General features: G+C 43.0%; 1 protein-coding gene across 2 annotated transcripts in view; it reads left to right on the top strand.

Moving 5' to 3' along the window:
• Positions 1-1,485: 1,485 nt before the first annotated feature.
• LOC119164328 (G1/S-specific cyclin-D2) overlaps positions 1,486-21,559 on the top strand; it is a 326,130-nt gene continuing 306,056 nt past the window's right edge. For both annotated transcript variants that reach the window (XM_075871405.1, XM_037416501.2), the window contains exon 1: positions 1,486-1,756. The gene's annotated coding sequence lies outside the window, so the exon portion shown is untranslated. The remainder of the gene's footprint in view (positions 1,757-21,559) is intronic.

A 21,559-nucleotide genomic window follows, 5' to 3' on the forward strand; every position in this document is an offset into this window, starting at 1 on the left:
CCGGATGCTCTGCTCGCCGCACGAGACAGACAGAAAAAAGAAAGAGCCTCTGCTGCCTACGACGACGCGACGCGCCGCTGGCCTCAACACCGGCTCCCGACTGGCTGCTCGGCCAGCTGTGATCCTATACAGTTTGCGTGTTCACCATTGTTGCCGCACAACCGCCGCTGAAGGAAGAAGAAACGACGCATCTGTAACGGGCTCCCACGAGGCCTATTCCATCTCTCTCTCCCTTTCCACACCATGCGTCAGCTGTTGCGTGCAGCGTGAGGTAGACGCGTGTAAGCCGGATAGTCCCGCCGTCCAATCAGGTGACAAGCCGAGACGACGTGCTACTCTACCTTCATCTCGTGAGGAAATGCCGTGTTCGATATAGATCAAGCCAAGACACGACGATGAAGGAGTAAGCCGCAAGACGGGAACACCTGAAGAGTTCATTTGGCGTTTCACACCCAACAGAGTCTTTTAGCAACTTACTGAAGCAAGGAACGGAAATATGATACGGTTGTGCCATATCACACACTCCTTGTTGCTCGTTAGGCTTAAGCCGCTCCTGATTCGCGTGCAGACGTCCAAAACCACGAACAATGAAAAAATGTTTGTATGGTTTTGTCACGCCTCTTCGTTGTCACTCAGTCTACGCATTGCTAACAATAAAACTCATTCGTGGGTCATGCTGTCGCTGAAACTGAGAGCTGCTCAAGCATACCCAGCAAAAAAAAAAAAAGGAGTAGGACCGTAATACCATGCCGAAACTCCGTACCGCATTTCAGTATCTTGGTAATAGAATCTAATCGGTAGTGGAGACACGTGTAAGAAAACGCCCCGTAAAATAACGCTCGTGCAAAACCGTGCCTTCGTTTCCTAGGCTTTGTCCTCCTCAAACGTGTTGTGCCAGAATATACTATCTTCTACTAACGTCACCGACAGGCAACCACTCCTGTTCGACTGCACTTCGGCGTGCAGAAATACGCGTGCACACACGTCTATGTCCACGTGGAGTGCCACAGCTGTCGGAAACAGAAAAGTTCGCGGACTACTTTGCGGCTCGGAAGAACTTCGCAGGGTAGTGCTATACGGCGCTGTCGTCTGCTACTTCCACTCGATGCGTGTTCATCCGCACCGATTCAAGGTTCCGCGAAAAAACATGAAAGAAGCACTGCTACATTTTCGTTAACGTTAGTCTACGTACCAATCCTATGGACTCGTAGGCTTAGCAGCCGACCAGTCCGGGCAGTGGTGGTTGTCGGGCCGAACTGCACGCAACTAGGGGCTTACAGACACGTCGGAGCTTGACGCTGCTTTGTTTGTGGATGAAAATATAAATATAAACGTAGCGCCGTGGCGCCGACTGAACGAATAGTTCGCCGGGAGCGAAACACACGCGTGAACTATGGGAGAAACAAGTGGGAGAGTGAAGGTAATGAAACAAAAAAAAAAAGAGCTGCAAAGCCGACAGCAAGAGCGAATGGCGAGATTGCTCCCTCAGTCGCTCGCGGTCGGCACGAACGTGAGGTCGACCTCGGATTACTACGGTGCAGTGCTGTGCGCCATCTGGACTTCTCTCCTGAAGCTGCTGCGGATGGCTCTGTCGTCTCCGGGTCCAGGCTGGCGCTAACCTGGTCGCCCGCATCACACCGCCGCAGCACCGTGCCATCCGAGTGCGGGGAAACAAACACAAAGAAAAGAAAGCAGAGAAAGAAAAGCGAGACGTACAAAGAAGGATTGCGAGGTGTCGTTAAAAAGCAACAAACGGGTGAGCAGTATTGCACTTCTGCCACGTCTATACTGATGCTAAAACAACACATTCCCCCCCCCCCTCCTTGTTTCTCCGTTTTTTTTAAAACTAGTTCGAGCAAGTTGACTGGTTCATTAGGTGAGCGAGAATAACTACACTTATAGCTGTATCAACAATACAATCATTGGGCTTTCTTGCCCTAAAACCACGAAATGACAGAGAGGGGTGTTGTAGAGTAGAGCTTCGGAAAATCCATCTACCTGGAGTTCTCTAAGGTTCACATCTATAAGTACACGGCCTTTCGTACGTAAATGTGGCCGCTTAGGACGGGATTCTGCGGCGTGACCTTCGAGTCAGCTGTGGAGCACTAGAACAACGATATCACCACAGCGGGTAATAGATGCATCAAAGAAATTTCCGTGGAACGCTGTTTGTGTTTGAATGTAGAAATGAGAACTTATAATTCCAAACTACGAATAAAAGAAGGCGTAACTCTGGTATGCTTACGTGATTCTCTCTTTTTTTTTAAAGAAAGTATCAAAAAAACGATTTATATTCTTGCAGTGATACCACAGCTAAGTAAATGTTATAGGCCACTTCAAGTCGCCCCTGGTCAGGTGTCTAAATACTGAAAGACAAAATTAAAAATATTACCTGCAATTTAGTTACGTAGATTGCTGTGCAGCAAAACCTGCCGCGATGTGCCGCTTGTTGTGAAACCTCTCGGAAAATATATATCCTGCAGCCACGCTGCAATTTTCTGCGTTGGTTTTCTCTGACAGTGAGTGGTAATGAATACGTGGATAATTTACGTGGCACTTTCACGACGTCAGGAAATATATATATTTTTTTCATTTGTCATGTCAATTTCCTCTCGTGCTATTTCGTTCAGCTGGCTTCAGTATTAAGAAAAAAATTTTGGATCCTCTCATCTTCCTTGATAGTTTTTTTTGTGAGAGTTTTATTCAGAAGTATAAAATATATTTTTCAAGTTTCTAAGTGCATACACAAATGAACAAGATGAAAATTTACGGGAATGGGGAGGTTTGGTACGCTAAAACGTTAGTGAATAGAGCATGTCTCTAAAGCACACGTTTGTAAAAGATGGCTTGTCTTATTCAGGTTAGTGATGAAATATCATTGAACAGGAAATATCAGTTAAGTCCAAGTTTCAACGATGCAAGTCGTCTTGACCAGCGCAGTGGTCAAAAATCATTAAACAGAAAATGTCACTGAAGCCCGCCCCTCGACAAGAAGAACTGTCTTCGTCAGAGCGATGACGTAAATTCGTAAGCTTTAAGCCTCCATGAAGCTCACGTTCGCCCAAAATGGCTTGTCTTCGTCAGGGTCTCGACGCAAAATATTTGAACAGGAAAGATCAGGGTGGAGATCTCATTGTCAGGGTAGCAATCCTTTTTTGTCAAGGTAGCAAGAAACATTTCTGTAAAGCGAATGCCATCAGAATGCTCTTTGGACACAGCACTTGCCTTCGTCAATGCAGCGTTGCAAAGTTGTTCAACATAACATACCTCTATGGCCTATGTCAGGACAAGACAAGTTCTCTTCTTCAGGAGAGCAGTGAAAAATCTTTGAACAAAAAATGGTGCTGGAGTTCCATTTCGACAAGAGGACTAGTTGTCGTCAAGGCAGCGATGAAAAGTGTTTCGACAGGAAATCTCAATGGTGACCAAGTTTGTACAAACAGACCCGTCTTCTTCAGGATTCAGCAGCGATGAGAGAACTTCTGACTGAAAATGCTGATGGGGATATTTATTGGCAAAAGTACCTATCTTCGTCAAGGCAGTAGTGAAAATCTTTAAACATGAAATGCCTGTGAAACCACAGTTTCGAAAAGAGGAACCCCCCTTGTCAGTGAAGAGATATCTTTCAACATGAAAAGTCGATGGGGCCCTAGCTTCAATATGTGGACCTGGGTTCGTCACAGCAGCGAGCGATGGAAAGTCTTCCAACAGAAAATACTGATGTTACCCAAGTTTCAACAAGTGTACACGCTTCTTCTTCAGGACAACGATGAGAAATGCTTGAAACGGAAATGCCGATGGGGCCCAAATTTTAAAATAGTACGTCTTTGTCAGGGCAGCAATTAAAATATTTGATCAGAAAATGCCGCTAGCCCTAAGTTTTGACAAGAGCACCTGTCTCCATCAGGAAAGTGATGACGTATCTCTGAAGGAGGAATATACTGATGGGTCTGAACTGTCAACAAAAAGATCAGTCGTCACAGGGACAACGATAAATATACTTTGATAAAAATGTAATGGTGCCCATGCTTCGACAAGTTCCACCCATGTTTATCAGGGTCGCCATGAAAGATCTTTGAGCTGTAATATCCGATGGGGCCCAAGTTTTCTTGAGGGGACCCGTCTTCGCCGTGGCTGAGATGAGAAATTTTTGAACAGGAAATGGCGAATGAACCCAGGCCTTGAAAAAAGACCTGTATATATTGGAGCAGCAATGAAAATCATTGTACACAAAATACCGATGGCGCTGAAGTGTCCACAAAAGGACAGTTCCTTGTCAGGGCCGCGGTGGAAAAAATCTTGAAACCTGAAAGCCTCATGGAGCTAAACTTTTGACGAGAGGACCTGTATTTGTAAGTGTAGCAATGAAAAATCATTCAACAAGAAATGCCGATGAGGCCAAAGTTTTGACTAGAGGACCTGTCTACGCCAAAGCCGCCATAAAGAATCGTGTGTCAGGAAATGCCGATGGGACCCAATTATGGATGTGAGGACTTGTCTTCGTCAGGGCAGCAATGAAAAATCATTGAACAGGAAAGGTTGATAGAGCCCAAGTTTCGACAAGAGGACCTGCCTTCGTCAAGGCAGCAACAAAAAATTGTTGAATATGAAATGCCGATTGGGCGCAAGTTTTGACGAAAGTACGTGTGTTCATCAAGAAAAAAATTAAAGAACTGAAAATGTCGATGAGGCCCAAGTATTTATTATAGGTTGTTTCTTCGTCTCGTTGCTGTAAAATCTTGGAACAGAAAATGCTGATGTGGCCAACGTTTTTACTGGAGGACCTATCTACGTCAAGGCTACAATAAAAAATTCTTTACAGGAAATGTTTCTGGGAGAAATTTATACTGCACGGTAGAAAAGATGGACGAGAGGCAGACTAGGACAAGCGCAGTTCTTGTCTGCTTCTCGTCCGCATATTTTACCGCATAGTGTATACCTTTCATAAATCACCAACTGACCCGTTTGTTCATTTTGATTAGCCGATGGGACCCAACCATTGACGAGAGGACCTGGCTTCGTCAGGGTAGCAATTGAAAACTATTTGAACAAGAAATGCCGATGGGTTCCAAGTATAGAGTAGAGGACCTGTCTTCATCAGGGCATCAGTGAATATTTTTGAACATGAAATGCCAATAACGCCTATAATTTTGACAAGGCTGCCTTTGTCAGGACAACAATGAAAATTTTTTTTAATAGTACGTGTCAACGGGACCCATGTTTTAAAAAGAATATTACTCCTCTTCATCAGGGCAACAATGAAAAATTGGGGAGACAATTTCGCTAAAGCCCTAATTTCAGCAGGATGCCTTTTTTCCGGGAGGGGGGGCGACGAGAGGAAATAAATGGGGAATGTCCCCAAAAAAGCCCATTTGGACAAGATGACTTGCTTTCTTCAGTGCCGCGATGAGAAATCAGTGAACGTAAAATGCCCCATATCCTACGTTAGTGAGGGAGCAATGAAAATTTTTGGAACACATCACGCCACTGGAGCCCAAATTGCAACAAAAAAACTTATCTGCATCAGGGTAGTGATAGAACATATTTGTGCAGAAAACGCCACAAAAATCACTTTCAACAAAGGCGACTTGTCATGACAAAGGGCAGCAATGAAAAATCTTGGAGCTGAAGTGCCGCTGGGGCCCACGTTTTGACAAGAGGGCCTGTCTTTGTAAGGGCAGTGTTAAAAAAATATGTACAGGAAATGTCGTTAGAGTCCTCATTTCTCCAAAAGCACTTGTTTTTGTTGGGATGACACGGACACTTCGCAGCCAAGGGAATGTCGCTAAATGTTTGGTAATCTGAGCTGATTGTCATCGATAAACAGTAATAAACTGCACGAAAATAAATGTGGGGCAATCGGGCTCTGCTTTTTATTACTTATATTTGGGGACCCTCATCTGTAAACAACAATTTTATAATGCATGAATATCGAAAATAGCTACGTTTTGATAAAATGACTTGTCGTAACTATAGAAACGCACACATGTGCCTTCGCAAACTACCTTATGCCTATAACCTGTAATATGTGTTAAAAGCATAATGCCTCAACACGTGATTTAAGCCGGAATAAAGAAGAAAAAAATATTACGTATACATTTTTAAGGACAGTGGTTCTGAAACTTTAGACAAATTGTCACTTTTTCTATTTATTCTTCGTAAGACCCGTAGTGACATGTACCTTTTCCGTCCTTGTAGGTGTCAATTGTTTCTCATTTGTTTTCAATCACTCGTCAAGGCTTTCAACTTTGAACGTACCTCATCCACTTTGTGCATAATTTACCTCCAAACACAGCCAAAAGATGTTATGTTTACACTCTGCGAAATGAACAGCGTTACAATGAATCATCGATATATTTGCGACATTTGGATGGGTGGAAAAACAAAGCTCTACATATTTTTGAACCGAGATTGCATAATCATCATGGACGTAATCACGATTCAGACAAAACGAAATATCACGTCAACCGTCAGCTATTTTCAATCTTTTCGATAAGGTTCCCAATTTGAACAATAACTAAATAATCGAAAAAAGAAAGATGACATTTTTAAAAATGTGACATATAGTACCTCACTGAGACGACCGAGTTAGCAGCTTGAGCATTTCAGAAAAAAAAAGGAGGAGAGGTCAAGGAATGCCATACTTATTCGACTTGATCGCAAAAGGCCATCGAGCTGTTATTTACTTGATACTCCTTTGAAAAGCGCACACGGCACCTATCGTGGGCTTACGGCAAGCACGCCTTCCAGATCTGATCCCTTGTTCTTTTACGTTGACTTCTATCGTTCTTACACGATTGAATACTTAAGGCAGATTCTGACGAAGGAACATGACTTGCCTGCCATATTTTAAATACATTTTAAGACGAAAGCTTTAGATGCCTCATCAAACACACACACACACAAAAATAAAGTCGTCGTCGTTCTCGTCAACCCGAAATGATGCACAAAAGCGTCATCATGAGCTGACATCATCGTGACTTCCTGGGTCACCAAAATTTGTGGTCATCGTGACATCAATACGACGTCGCTATATCCATACAGTTTCATGCAATACCAACTGGAGAGAACTCTGGCGCTAGTATGTAGGGAGTTGCAACACACTGCGCTTCAACCGGCATGGGATGATGGGTAGTACAAGAATGTTGCCTAGTCGTCGTTCTTCTTGCTCAATTTGGTTTCTTTGAGCCAGAATTCACGGTGCCGCAATGCGAAGTTCAGTAAAAGTTCAGCAGTTACGCTTCACCACATTGACCTTACTTGGCTCATTGATTGAAATGGGGTAGCGAAGTTCACAGGCGGACGGACGGACGGATGGACAGACAGACAGAGAGATGGACGGACGGGTGGACGCTTTGCCCCACTCATCATCATTCCCTCCGTTGATACTCCGAAATTTTTTTTATTCCAAACAAAACCAAAAGGCAGCAGTAAACAAGTCCACAAGAGAATTCGAAGCCGCAAGCACAAACGCACCTGGTCGTGCTTGCGGCTTCGGCATAATGTCTATTGCAGTGGGCCTGGTTCGCTGACGGTCAGCGACGAAAACTTTAAAGCCGAAGGAAATATTTTACACGCGTTGGTTGACTCCGGCTTGTGGAGGGCATAAACGCTGCTAAATGTCTCTTTTGCGATGTCTCAAAATTGTGTTCGTACACCTGTAGCTGTTACCTGCTCCACTTTTCAGCAACACATTTTCGGCCTCGTGAACATTCAATACGCGCATCTGGATACCGGTGAATAGACGAGAAGCATCTGTCTTCACATACGTTAGGTGACTTCAGGCGGACAAAATCAATCCAAAGTCCACGAATAGTGACGTGTTTTGTAACGCCAATGAGGAGTCCTTGTCGTATTGGGGCCTCCTTGTCTGTTTTTAGCGCTGCAGTAAATTGAAAAGGCACCTTATTTGTTATCGTTGTTTTCGCACATAAAATATCGTGAACTTCGATTCCATCCAATATCACAAACCCAACAAACCCGGCGACCTTTGCGCAAGAATACAGTGAGGTAACACTGGATAGAAGCCGCTTTATATTTGCTTGCAGTGTCGTCATATGCAGAACATTACAAAAAGGTCTCACAATGGCTTTGTACTTCCTGTCTTAGTTTTTTTCTGCATTTTGGAACTCGTGGCACGTTTGGCGAAGCAGCGGTAACATCTTGGCAAGGTTTCAGTTACTGCAATGCATCTTTACAGTCGACAGCAGTATCGAAGATAATAGCGCAGAGAAAGAATAAACGCAGCCGCACAAGACAATGAGTGAATGTAGACAATAAAACTAATTTTAATAGAAAAAGATGTGCGAGGGTTCCTCTGTTGCAGCCCTCGTTCAAGATCACAATTTCTGTTTATGTCATTTCGAAAAAAATTCTAAATTTAAAGCAAGGAAACAAATAAAACCGTAGGAAGTAATACCAAGGCCCATGAATGGAGAACAATAACTCGACACTGTGAGGCAACCCTCTTCGGTGTCCTTGCTTTTTCCCCCCTACTTTGTGGAGATTGTGGAGAATTATCCATGTATCAGGAAGTCTGTGCTTTCAAAACAAAGAATAGTTTTTTTTTCTTCTATAGGAAGAATGGTGAAACTTCAACTGGTTTTACGCAGTCAAAAGTGCCTGCAGCGAAACATTACGTGTGCGATTATATGTGAGTACGGATCAAGACAAGTTATTTAAAAGCATGATCATTATCGTTTCGTTTCATTTCTAACACGAAACCACCATGGCATCGGTGAAGTATATCCGTCCCGAAAATGGCGTGCAAGAACATCATAGGATTACGTGGCAAAGAAACACTAGAAAACAAAAAAGTTCCGCCAATGGAAGTAAAACGCAAAACTGGAAGAAAAAAAAGAAGAAGGAAGGCTTCAGCGCACTTCGGTCGGCCCTTCGGTCGGCCCGTCATCGCCCTCATCGCTGCCCTCATCGCAACATTGCGTTCCTGCAGTAGTTGGCGCTTTCTATTGCACGGCCTGTGGGAGGGGATTGGCCACACTCATCGCCTTTGGTTCTTTATTAGCGGTAGAATTTCTTTTTGCTGATTTTTCAGGAGCCATCAATGCCGGTCTCCGGCCCCGGCCAGGGCTCGCCCTGGTCGGCCAGTCGCCCTGCTGAATCGGTACCACTGGAGTGTTTCTTCAAGAACGGCGTAAGCAGTTTGCCTGTCGCGCTTGTGCCCACTGATGGTGGAACCATTCGGTTCAGTGAAACGGAGGTGTTCCAAGAAGAACTTCGCAACATAAGCGGTCATTTTCTGGACATCTCGGAGGTGAGGCGTTTCGGCAAGACTGGCATGCTATGCAGATCTTCAAATATTCAATGCTTAACAGACTTACTGGCCGCCACGAGATTTGCGTTCATTGCTGTTCGCGCTTTTATCCCCCCTCATCTTGCTTGCGTGAAGGGCATTGTTCGTGGTGTTCCAACTAACATTAGTCCTCAAGCATTCTTAAAGATGGTCTCTCCGGCTGGCGTGACATCTGTCTACAGATGCACCAGACCTGTAGGTGATACGCGAGTCCCTACTGAAAGCGTCATCGTTACCTTTGCTGGTCTCACACGCCCCTCTGAGCTGAAGGCCTGGCCTTATCTATTCCGTGTAGAGGCATTGACACCCCGCCCACTGCAATGCCGTAACTGCTGGCGATTTGGACATAGCGCTAATGCTTGCAGGTCCTCATTGAGATGTGCGAATTGCGGTGGGGCACATGCCGCATCAAATTGTCAGGAAGACAACTGCAGGTGTTGCCTATGTGATGGAGCACACACAGCCACGGACAATAGCTGCCCTGCTCGAGAACGTGAAACACAAATTCTAGACATAATGGAGAAACGCCGTTGTTCTCGGTCTGAGGCAACTTCCTTAATTAAAGAGCGCGAAGTGGGGTACGCTGCTGCTACGTCACGCCAGTGTGGGTCAATTGAAGCGACGGTCGCTTCCGCAGTGTCGGCAGCGATAGATAAGGCCATGCCGATGATTATGGAACGGCTTTTCAACACCTTTGCTGAAGGTCTGACCGAGATGCTCGCCGCCAGGTTAAACAGCCTTCTTCCCTCCTTCGCTGCACACACTGTCACGGTCCAGGGTGAAGCTGAGCACATCGACAATGAACAAAATAATCGGCGTCAAGAAGATGTTAACCCTGAAACGCTCGTCAGCACTCAGTCGCCTACCCCTGTGGGGCCCAGTGAGTCGTTTGGTGACATGAGGCTTGGTAATATCACTCATAAACGACGCAATGCTCCATTGTCTCCAACCAATTTGCCAATGTCAAAACCAAAAAAAGTTATTACTGATACCAACAATGAGCAGGATGTTTTGCGTTCTGCAGTAGAGTCAACTATATTAAGTTCATCATAGCGCCTGTAAAAGTTCTTCAGTGGAATTGTCGCTCCGTATCTTCCGCTTACATAGATCTTATTTATCTCATACAGCAAACAAATCCTAGTATAATTTTACTTCAAGAGTCTTGGCTTTCAGCAAACCAAACATTTACTCTGAAATATTTTCGAACATTTAGACTGGATCGGCCAGGTAGAGGAGGTGGATTATTGGTTCTAATATCTTCAAAAATGTGTCATCACGTTTCTGTAACTTTTGAACATATTTGTCCGGATTGTGAATTGTTAGGATTAGATTGTTTGTTACCTAACTCCAACAGGATTACAGTGATTAATGCGTACTTTCCTAATGGAGTAAGACGCACAGATCACCTAGACTGTGTTATCAAGAATTCTTCGTCAAATTCAATTTTATTGGCTGGGGATTTTAACTCGCATCACACCTCTTGGGGGCTTAAAACAGATAGCTGTGGCAAAAGATTGTGGAATTGGTTGCAGGATAATAATTTTCGCTGCCATAACTCTGGACAAGTTACCTTTCTACGCGGGATAAGCTCATCAACATTAGACCTAACATTTTCTTGTGGCCAGTTTATGATTTCTTCGTGGGAAACGTTTGATAATGGGACGAGTAGTGATCATGTACCAATTACCTATGAAATAATGCTACCACAACTTACCTCTGCTATCCGGCAACAACGGTTCACCAACTATAAAATTTATAAAACTGTTTTAAACTCCGCGCTCTCGTCATTGAGAGGACGCGTCGGACAGCAACGAGCTGCTTCAGTCGTAGCGTGTCTAAGTGACTCTATCCAGCCGGCAGAGTTTTCTGTTAAGTACGGCAGCACACCGTCAAATTCAGCTTGGTGGAATGAAGATTGTACGCTTGCGTATAGGCGACGTAAAGCTGCTTGGAAACGTTTACGCCACAACCATACTCCAAAAAATTGGGTTGACTATAAGTTCCACGCAGCGCTGTTTAAACGTACAGTTGCAATAGCTAAAGATAAACACAATTCTGACTTACATTCGCGTTTATCAAAACCCGATAAAAGATCTGCCCTGTACAGATTTCTACGGAACAAAAAATCGACGAAGGTACCAGCATATTCGCATTCAGTAGTGCTGTCTCCTAAAGAGACAACAGATTTGTTAGAGGGCATCGCGAAAGGACTTGAAGCGCGTTTCGCTTCGTCATGCTTGAGACCTGTGACATTCAAAAGCGCAACCTCGGACTTTCGGGAAGTCACTATGGCTGAACTGGCAGATGTGATACTAACTGTAAAGCAAGCAGCTCCCGGTCCAGACCAGATTACAAACTCTATGATTAAATTGATATTTAATTCCCATCCCGAGGAGCTTTTGAATATTGTTAACTGCTCCTTACAGCACACATGGATTCCAAGCGCATGGAAAGTTGCTAAAGTTGTGTTGCTGCGAAAAAATCCAAGCCTCGGATATGTCCTGGATAACATTCGGCCAATTTCGCTGACTTCAAACCTAGTTAAAATAATTGAAAGAATTCTTCATAGAAGGCTCAGTGAATTCATCGCTCGTCAGGACATTCTTTCACCAAGGCAAGTAGGATTTAGACAGGGGTGCTCTATATGGTCGGCTCATGTTGATTTGGAAAGCCGAATCCGCCTTGCAAAAGTATCTGGTGAGCTTTCTGCATTAGTCACGTTAGATATCGCAAAAGCCTACGATAGTGTGGAATACAGTACATTAATTTCAAGATTAGTGGACTGTGAGGTTCCCAAGTACATTATATCTTGGGTTCAGGAGTTTCTCATTGAGAGACAATTCTTTTGTTGCCACGAGGGAATTACTTCTGCCTCATATAAGCAAACAAGAGGTGTTCCGCAAGGATCAGTCCTGTCACCTCTTTTATTTAATATATTATTATCATCTATTCCCGTTCATAAAAATGTTCCTCTTTATGTCTACGCCGATAATATTGCTTTTTTCTCGTCATCCCGAGATATCAATAGTTTATATCAAATCTTGCAGTCATATTTGAGTGAGCTTGAGGTATGGCTTGGCGGGCTGTCTTTTTCACTTAATGTTAGTAAATGTGCTCTGCTTGTATTCCCTCTATCCGTTCCCGTATTTCTTTCACTGCATTATCGAAATGATCCTATTCCACAAGTAACAGCGCTAAAATATCTTGGTATTGTTTACGTGGACAATTTAAATTGGCAGCAACAAATAGAATCAAACACCCGTAAAGCAGAAAGCGCCGTAGGATTGCTCCGCCGGTTTTGCAATAAGAATTCAGGGATGCGCAGGGATACGTTACTTATGATATACAAACTTTACGTACGCCCAATTCTGGAGTTTGGCTGCGTTCTGTTTTCTGGAAGTGCTGAGTACAAATTAAGACCACTTATATTGCTAGAAAGGCAAGCTCTGCGGCTGTGTCTCGGACTACCTAGGTGTGTAGCGAATAGCGTGCTTTATTTGGAAGCTAGAATTATTCCACTTGATGCTAGATTTCAACAGCTTACTGTGCAAACATTTTTAAAACTTTACGATGCACCCCTCTTCTGTTCTCAGACAGTTTTCATCAAACATCCAGTTTCTTTCTTTCAGCGCCCGTGGTCTCGTTATCAAAGACCCCAAGTCATTTTCGTCGAGTCTCTGTTATCAAATCTTCACGTTTCCCTCCGGCATTTAACTCCCCAAACCCAATGCTCGGTGCCAGTTGACTTAATTTTCGATGATATTTTTCCAAAAAATGCCAAGTTACTTCCAAAGCATGTTCTGGAGGGCCTCCTTCAAGACCATCTAAGTCATTTTCCTAAATACGTAGTAATTTCGACGGACGCAACGCAAAATCTTCAGAAGGCTGGAGTAGGTATTTTTTCTCATCAGCTTAATTGGTCTTTTGCGCTCCGATTGCCTGACTTCACACCAATCTATCTCGCAGAATTCCTGGCTATTACATTGGCTCTTCGAAAACTAAATTATCAGCAATCAAAAGCTATTATTATTTCGGATGCTTTGTCTGTATGTACACATCTAACGTCCGCAAAGAAGTCTCCTCTTCTCAGGATATTTTGGTCTCTCGTACCGCATAGCCTATCAGAAGTTCGGTTTATTTGGGTCCCCGGGCATGCTGGAATTGAACTAAATGAAATTGCTGATTCGCTCGCTTCGGCATCTTTAAATTTCCCTGTGGTGCCAGTAGCTCCACAGTTTCCTTTTATTACTGCCGAACGATTCAAACGCCTGTTAATCTTAAAAATGAACGAAACGTCGCTTCTACAATCTGAAGAATTTCGGCACTTGCAATTCACATGGAACACCGCAAAATGCCTTTCCCGTCAATGTGAGGTGACCCTCACAAGCTTTCGCTGTAGAGTTCCTCTGTTAAATTTTTATCTCAACAAATCAGGATTTTCATTAACTAACCTATGTGTAGTTTGCAATGAACCGGAAACAATAGATCACTTTCTTCTCACATGCCGCCGCTTCGCCTCACTGCGCCGAATAATTCTTGAAAGACCGATTGGTATGCTCGGATTGCCAGTCAATACATCCACCGTATTATTGTTTGGAGCCAGTCAGTTGGGTGTGGGCCACAGTGCTATTCTGTCAGCGCTACATAAATTCATTCAGGCAACCGGAAGGATACGCTGCTAGTGGTACTGCCAGATATATCCAATTCTTTCTTCCCCTTCCTCATTCTTGTTAATTCGTTTTATATATTCTGTTTTATCGTATTCTTCTACAATTTTATCACGTTTTTTTTTCAAAGGAACATTTATTGTTTCTATCTAATTTCTCTTTATATTTTTTTTAGCAAGCGTTATAAAGATTATCTATCATGAGGTACAGTGTGGCCAATCCCCCATGTGGGTATGAGCCAAAATCTTCTAGGAGACAAGACAAGACAAGACAAAACGCAGGACCTCTTGGTTTAAAGAAACATGTGCTGGATACCATGGCCTGCACCCTAGTCATACATCCTGGAGTATTTACGAATGCATTTTTCGTACCTCACACTTTGTTCGCACAGTACTCGTGTACGGGTTGATGCCGTTATCTGGGAGCGCTAAAGTGAAGTAATGCATCATGAACGTGGCCTCTGCAATTCGCTCCTGGAACTTGTCATGACAACACGTCCGCCATATTGAACGTAGTGATGTCAATGCAGTTAACCCTCTGTGACGTGGCGACATTAGCCCAAGCCACACCCCGCGGCCAAAGCCTCAGCTTTGCTCTAGCATCCATCCATTTCTAAAAAAAAAATAATAGTTGCTTATCTCAACGCTTCGCTGCAAAGGACGTCGAATAACGATAGCCTGGAGGCGCTGCCACAGACATTGCGCTGTCTACAAGTAATGTGAAGATACAAAAATTTTTGTTTTCGAACACAGAGCCACTGGTAGGTGGCAGCCCCGGATCCTTTTAGTTAAAGCCCCTGAATTTTTCAGCGAACCGTAAGAAACACCCACTTTTTCGTTCATAGCTATGCATTGTCAGTGAAATGTAATAAACACTTCGGCCTTTACACTTACTTATAATTGAATTTTTCTAAATAAAGGGACACACCGCCTAACTTGTGCGTATTATGTTGTGCCTCAAGATATGAAAAATATTTGTTTTTGATTGACAATGTCCGCGACTATGAACACTGTCACCAGACCAAGATGCATGGGCATCGAGCAATGACTCAAACTTTCGCCGGGTAGCTGAATCATTGGACACACACCAACAGACAAAACAAAATTTTTGCGTCGAGGTATCCAAAGGAAAACTAACGGCGCTCCACTTGGCTTTAACGCCGCACTCCCCGCTATCGCTGGGCCCGAGAAAAAAAAGCCGCTGGGCTGTAGGGAAGACATGACGTGCATTGCGTTTCCCTCTTATATATGACCATGCATGGTGTTCAATAACTTTGCGGGATGGCCAACTTAGCCGTGCGTGGTGCCAAATATATACCACGAAATGATAGCCTAAGTTCAGCGCCCAGTCTGTGGCGCTCTTCTGGCTGTCACATCAATTTATCTGATTACGCGCTCACCATTAACTACTACAGCTACCACACGGAGTAGCTCATTCATTAGTCATGGGCGTTAGCCATTGGGATAGGGATGTAACACTAAACGTCAACGTGGGTGCATTTATGTTAAATGGTACATAGCTGTCGAACACTAATAGTGCGCAAGCTCTATTAAATCAGTGGACGGTAAACATTCAACCGCTTCTGTAAAGATCAGTTTTGCTTTCGTGTTTTACCGATTCCTATGAGAGAAGGGTCAACAATGTTCTATTCACTCACCCCTCTGGCTACGTAACTAGTGTGACTGCAAGTACTACTGCTACTTCTGGTGCTAATACTACTACTAATACTAATGCTACTGCTGCTGCTGCTGCTGCTGCTGCTTATACTACTGCTTGTACTACTACAACTCCCTCAACTACAACGAATACTACTACTACTACTACCGCTACTACTACTACTACTAGTGACACTGCTACTACTGCTACAACAATAACATCGACAACAACAACAACAACTACTACTACTACTACTACTACTACTACTACTACTACTACTACTACTACTACTACTACTACTACTTCTACTACTACCATAGTTTATACTAGTACTAATACTATTACTAAGACGACGAAGACGATGGCACTATGACAGCTCCGCTGTAAAATGTTATGCAACCAGTTGCTAGCTCCACTAAAGTATGGTAGCCGCCATAACTAAACGACGCCACAAATTGCATCCAGGGCTGAATGTAGTACAAATCTGGCGCTAATGCCTCTATTACGTTGCGATCCTTGTAGTACTAAATACTGCACTAACTGTAGCTTCACTACTGTGAAACTTGAGGAAGTGCTTAGCTTGAACATTCAGTGATTGCCGTTGCGCTACCGTTGGAATCTATCTATGAACAGATCTCTCAGAGAAATTTGTAACACAGGCACCAGAAAAGCACCAGTGGTATAGGAGCAATCACGCGCATGACGAGGCAATGGCGCACTCTCTTGCGCGGCGTGCCTGTGAGCCACATGTTTCCGAAGCATTTATAGCAATAGTTAGCTAATTATCTCGATCGCTGTTCATTTGCCTCTCTGACATACATCATTTTAGAACTCATTCACTTACTTTTCACAAAATATTGAGTTTGTCTGTCAAAGCTGCTGTATGTATTTTCAATTTCTGTGTCTAATGCAAATTTTAGTTGTTGATTGATATGTGGGGTTTAACGTCTCAAAACCACCATATGATTATGAGAGACGGCAAAAAAATTTTAGTTGTTGACTTGGGCAAAATAACGTATCAGTGTATTATGTAACATTTTTTGTTGTTTTTGCACACATAATGTGTTTATTCTCGCTTTTCCACTTTTTTGTACACATGTTCTTTTAATTTCATTACTATTCAGTGAAATATGTCGTATTGACTTGCGCTACGCACGGCCTGCGGCGTCTCTCATTATCATATGGTGGTTTTTGGACGTTAAACGCCACATATCAATCAATATGTACGGCCTACGTGCCGAAATGTCATAGGAGCAGAAGCCTTCGTCAGGCCACATGGCCTTTAGATTTTGCTTCCTTTTTGTTATAAAGAGAACAAATAAAGTCAATTCAATGCATTTATGCTGTTTTAAACACTGCTAGCCTTGTTTATAGGCCTGTGTTTACCACTCAATTCTGAGTGTGATCACGTAACATGAGCTTTATTGGTAAATGACAAGTCGGGTCCCTTAAGTGCTAAGGAACTAAAATCTTTGCGCTCAATGTGGGCTGCCTCTTCCATGTGATACTTCATTGGTAAACTGCGTCTTGAGAGCAAATGCCTCAGTGGGCTGGGTTCGAGAAGCGCGAAAGGTTCCGTGTTGAAACATCGTTCCCCTCCTACCACTCCTGATTGAGAACCATGTGCAAACGTATGGAGACTATCGCCTTTCGCTGCACTTAGCGTATTACACCCACGTATACGGACAGATAGATAACGTACAATATGTACACAGCACTATAGTGAACTAGATCATTTCAAGCGTGCCAGTACGTCTGTGGGAAAGTTCAATAGTGTTCGCATCGCATGAAGAGCATGGGTATGCCTTGCTCGATGGAAAAACAAAAAAACAAAAAAAGTTTCCTTCTTTCAAGACTTGACTGCCTAAGATGATCTTTGAGTTCTGACCTTAATGCAGCCGCACTTGCATGCAAGTCGCCCGTATTCGGTCCCCAGCGGATCACAAAGTCGATAAAGAAATGCACGCGCACACTCGAAGCTGTTACAGTTAGAATATGTATCTTGTCGGTGGCTGACGTGCAGCTAGTTACCGCGTTACCACGCCATGCCAAGATGCTCGCCGAGGCATCGATATAAGCCACATAACAATGGGAGACCGAGCGAAACTCGTCGCGTCATACGAATGAATAATGACTTCAAAGGTATACGGAGAACAAATTGGTATTGTACCTTGTTTCTTCAGTGCAGCGCTAAGCTCACCTGTCAGAGTGTCTGATGATGGAATGGTAACGTGGACAACAGCGCGAAACATTCTTTATAACATTCTTTTTCGCTCCGCAACGTTGAAGACGTAATACGCGCAGCACGTTCTGCAAACAGTGCAAGGCGTGTTCGACAGCGGTTATGCGGCGGTATACACGTGAGGCCTCTTTAATCGATCCTGCGCATCGACGGTTAGTGCAAGCGCGCTACGGTACACTGCGCATGCATTCCGGTTTTGCACGGATTACGGAATACGGCCGGAAAACTTACCGCTAAGGCATCGCCACTTCCGAGCGTCAACTTCTTTTACCTCGTAATAAGCACAGAACAAAGAGTTCCAGGGACTCGATCTTATTATGGAGAGAGCAAAAAAGCTCTTTCCAGGGCTCCCATCGGCATCTACGAGCTGGTTAATTTTTGCGTGACCACACTGGGCCACAAAGCACCAATCTGCGTAGAAGGGCACGAGATTTTTAATTCTGATTTTTTTGTGGTTGCGCGCCTCAAAGCAGGAAACCACGTGCCCTAATTTGAACGACTACTCCGAACATAGTCGAATAATTATAATCATCATTTATAGTCTTCAGTTTAAATAGGGCACATGGTCACCATCTACGATTCTAATCGTACACGGTGACCTTAGGGCTTTATGCCTCATGCTAGCCCTAATTACCCGCACATTATTACGCGCACGTTTAGCCGCACTTGATACGTGGTGCTCATGTACAACTTAAAATCTTACATGCATGGTGGCCCTAAAACCTTATCATTTATGGCGACTTCGCGAACTAATTCACCGTTGTTATCTTCAGTTGAACATGTTGCATGGTTCCCATGGTTTCCTTTAGTCCAACATGCGAAAGGGTCACCGTTCACCTCAAGTCGTACATGGTCTATTGTCACCACGTAAGAACATAAGTCGTACATGGGTAACTGTAGAATTTTTTCACCATAGTGACCTAAGTTGTATATGGTACACGGTCATCATGTTTAACCTCAAATATCATATGGTGGCCTCCAGATGTTTTTCATCGTGGTTACCTGAAATCGTATATGGCACATTGTCACCATGTAAAACCGTAAATGGTATAGGCTACCATAAGATGTGAGATGTACAGAATCTCTAAAAACATCAACTTAAATTATTTTTTCACAACTACATCAAATAATAAAAGAACCAAGCTCCATTACTTTAATTTCCCGAGAAGAAATCACGTATAACACTAACTAGTTTTTCTTAATTACTATGTTTACGTGCTACATGCAATGCGAATGTAATGCATACTGTAGTGGGGGACTGTGGAATAATTTAAACAGCTGAGGGTCTCTTAGGCGGACCTAATCACGTTTAACAGAACGCAACATGACCATAAGCACGAAGTGCTGCTATGAACCTATACCCCCGTGCGAAAACACATGACACGGACATACAAGCCGCTTCCCAGGCACAAAAAAATGTGTGCGACCTTTTTATCGCTGAACTTTGATATCTACAGCGGCGAAGCAGGTGTTGCTGTCGTCAACGCTTTTGTTAGCCTCGCAAAAAAAGAAAAAAAAGAAAACTACTCTTTTTCCAGCATGGTGTTTCGATGCCGACGTGGGCGCTTACTTTCTGACTAGCAGCATTCCGGAAAACGATGGCGAAATTAAGGAAGATTCCCAATAGAGGTGACAAGCCTTGAACAAGGGTGGAGCTGGGCGGAGTTATTTATTTATTTATTTATTTATTTATTTTATTGATACTGTAAGCCTTAACAGGCTCATACAAGAGTGGGAAGAAATTATACAGATTGTCATCTTCACATTAGACCACAGAACAAAAAATAGTAAACAAAAAATGAACACGGGAAAAAATAAGAATGAACAGTACAGACTACTCTAAACAATTACAAATTACAACTGTACATCTAGTCGAAGAACCAAGAAATAATACAGAATAAAAACACCACAGGCTAACAGGGAAGAGTGCATATTAGACACAGATCTGAGAATTGAAACATCGAGTGGCATACAAATCAAAACGTACATTCAATGAAAAGTTGCGCCATTATTCTACAACGCTGCTACTGATCCAAAAACTTTTCAAGATTGGTAGTGAATGATTCGAGAGATTCTGAGGACACTATATCACGTGGCAGGTTATTCCATATTTCTATTACTGACGGAAAGTAGGAATACTTAAATGAATTGCAACGGGAGATGAAAGGCCTGATACTCTTGTCATGGTTTGTTCTGGAGGAGTTCTCGGTTATTTTGTCTCTGTTTCTATTTCTGCTGTGTTAAGCCTCTCTCCCCTAGTCGCTCTCTACCCTTTCCCATCCTTGCTGTACTATACAAGGCTATGCTATGCTCTGCTAGCATGTCTCTAGCATCACCATAAGCAACTGGTTACGCCCGCCTTCAGATAATATGTACGAGAGTTCAAGTCCCGGCGCACCAAAAATATTTTTGGTGAAGACTCCTCATCCCTTTGTCTCTGTCGGTACACGTTGTCCACCGATCGGAGTTATTAGATTTTACGCCGTACAAATCAGCGCAGCGTACTAGGCGCGAAGCTGAAGGCTAAGAAGAGGACGAAAAGAGCGAGCGCCGGTTCAAGATGACGATGAGTTTTGTTAGTTTGCACTAACCGTCGCCACGGAAATCCTGAACAGCCTCGCTGTTGATGATTACTTGGGTTTTCCGGTACGGATTCCCGTCACGACTATGAGATGTCGTTGTGTAAGGCTCCGGAAAATTTGACCCCCATTGGAGTTATTTAACGTGCCCCAACAGCTAACTTCACGGGCTGCTAGACCTCTGCCTTCATGGAAAAGCAGCCGCCATGGCTTGGATTCGAGTTTGCGATCATTGATTGAGCAGTCAAGTATCGTAGTCACTAAACGATCGGAGTCGTTATCATTCCAAAAAGTGAGCGTCGTACATTGCAGGCGCAACATATGACGAACAATATATATATATATATATATATATATATATATATATATATATATATATATATATATATATATATATATATATATATATATATATATATATATATATATATATATATATATATATATATATATATATATATATATATATGATTTGTTGCCTATTCTTTTCTCTATTTTTTGCTGTCTTTACCAATTACTAGTTATAACATATATCTCAACCTTAGTCTGTATTTAATTTGAATTTTTTTACTTTTTTCTCGTTTTTGACGTTTATTGTTTATAATTTTGCTCATGTAACCCCCCTATGTAATACCCTCTCACGAGGGCCTTTAGGGGTATTATGAATAAATAAAATAAATAAATATATATTGACCCCCATTTCCCAACAGTTTCCGGAGGGGTCCTCCCTTCATCAGGGGATGAGTTATGGGTAATGAATTATGACATTGTGTCCTTATGAGCGTCTGACTTTTTATTGCCTAGTTTGCATCATTACCATATTGGGTGGACGCAAAGATAATGCCACCCTGAAACACATGGAAGCTTATATACTCTCAATATGAAGTTCACACAAGAGTGGTTCCCTTGTTATATAGCGTCACAGTTCTTTTTGTTCGGTGCTTGTTGCGAACATCTGCGCGTCTAGACATATATATATATATATATATATATATATATATATATATATATATATATATATATATATATATAGTGAGTGTCTTCTGTGAATCCAGTGATGTATAGAAATTGGCTTGAGCGGACAAAGGTGCGAAAACTTTTA

Source organism: Rhipicephalus microplus, chromosome 8 (assembly GCF_043290135.1).
Source record: "Rhipicephalus microplus isolate Deutch F79 chromosome 8, USDA_Rmic, whole genome shotgun sequence".
NCBI classification, from domain to species: domain Eukaryota; kingdom Metazoa; phylum Arthropoda; class Arachnida; order Ixodida; family Ixodidae; genus Rhipicephalus; species Rhipicephalus microplus.